Source organism: Acyrthosiphon pisum, chromosome A1 (genome assembly GCF_005508785.2).
Source record: "Acyrthosiphon pisum isolate AL4f chromosome A1, pea_aphid_22Mar2018_4r6ur, whole genome shotgun sequence".
In the NCBI taxonomy this organism is placed as follows: Eukaryota; Metazoa; Arthropoda; class Insecta; order Hemiptera; family Aphididae; genus Acyrthosiphon; species Acyrthosiphon pisum.
Genome location: NC_042494.1, coordinates 35,445,266 through 35,447,035, shown reverse-complemented (window position 1 = coordinate 35,447,035; position 1,770 = coordinate 35,445,266). Strand labels below are relative to the sequence as shown.

Here is a 1,770-nt window from a genome sequence, read left to right as displayed (position 1 = left end):
TAATCTGAACTCAATTACCCTACACGAGCAATATCTCACTTGGTTACGTTATTTTCATAAATTGTTAATTTTGATGTATATTGTTATTATTGGTTAAGACTTAAAAACTAAATCATAACTATTATAATTATGTAATAACCAAAAACAAAAATGATTTAAGTATGCAAATCTACTTAGAATGCTTAAATACAATAATGTAAGTATGTATTTATATCATCAAATTTACTACCTATAATATTTCGAAATATTTCAAAGCCAATAAATATAATATATAGGTAAGCTTATGCTTAAGTGTGTTTTTTATAGTGCTACCAATCTTTTATAATTAATTTTCAAACAAGTAAATAATTTTTATTGGTCTATTACCCAACCAGTCCTTACCTTTCGGTTCATCAGGATTGACACCATAACTTTTGAAGATCTCTTCAGGAAAAACCACATTATGATATTTTTCTATTGCAATTGTAGAATTGAATAGAGTTTCTAGCAAGATATTATCAAGAAGATGATCAGTTATTGAGATAGCTGTGATCAGAGTTATCAAAACTGTAGCTATGTGAACCATTATTGATCCTGATCGAATTGAAGATATTATCGACTATTTTGGTTGGAATTGGGAGCATGAAAAATAAGACACATCATTGAATTACTTATAACGAAAAAAATTATTAGAAAAAAAGTTATAGGTGTCAAACTTGTGTGTACGGCCGCGGCGTACGCAGATATCAAAAATGAGTGGTTGACGTATGATTAATGTGACCCGGCTGCAATAAAATAGTAATGACGGTTTTATTCATTACAAATATAATATATTATAATTTATAATATTTGACTACTGTTTTTGGTATTAACTCACCTTATTGTAATTGATTTTCATACAAATATTGTTTTCTAAATATCTGTTTTTCTTGTAATTCAAAATGTTCTTTTGATGTTGGACTCACAATGTTACTAGATGCATTACTACAGCGTATCATACACCAACCTCTCCCTGTTGCCAAGCTACCAAAACTCCGCACACGGCCCAGGAATCATGTGCGCTAGCATCTGCAAGTAAATCGATATTTCACCCCGGTTTTGTCATGCGCAAGTTGAAATAACAACCTTAGTAGAACAAATACAGCATTCGATAAACAGAAAATAGCCCGGGAATAATATTATAAGCCACCCCACCACACTCAGTCACCATCACAACCACCAAAGCTATCAACCCCGGTCGCCTACACTACCACCAGTTGACTCAACCCCCAGTAACTATATCGACCCCAGGAATGCCACCTGTTAATATATACTTATTATATATTTGTATTTTGTAGTAAAAATTAAATTACATAGCTTACGTAATTTGACAAGCAACACAGAAAGTAGAGATTATAACAACTATACAGTGTAAATAGAACGGGTTTTTAAAATGTTAAATTTTTTACAGTAGACACGAACAATCAATTTTTAATTATTATAAAATGTTTTAGGAAAAATATAAACTCAATTATCGATTTTGCACATATCAAATGCAGAATATGATTAATTTTTGCTAATGGGGGGGGGGGGGGGGGCATGTAAATTATTTGAACATTTCAAGGAATTACTATATCGAATTGGGTGCTGTAGCCGTAGTGTTGCCAACTTTTAATTTGAATAATACCAGCCAAATGGTGTACCAAAACAATCCTCCCCCAAAAAAAAAAAAAATTATAAATTATAAATGGATATATTTAATTCAGATATCACATCTCGTCTTACAAAAGAATAGAAGATGTTTAAAAATAA

At 31.0% G+C, this 1,770-nt stretch overlaps 1 long non-coding RNA gene across 1 annotated transcript; it reads right to left on the bottom strand.

Annotated features, from left to right (window-relative positions):
- Positions 1 to 235: 235 nt before the first annotated feature.
- On the bottom strand, positions 236 to 1,414 carry LOC115033604. The gene is made up of 3 exons (XR_003838884.1): positions 857 to 1,414; positions 696 to 764; positions 236 to 598 (listed from the first exon to the last, which is right to left on the bottom strand). It is a non-coding gene; the product is annotated as an uncharacterized LOC115033604 (long non-coding RNA).
- Between the last annotated feature and the right edge of the window lie 356 nt (positions 1,415 to 1,770).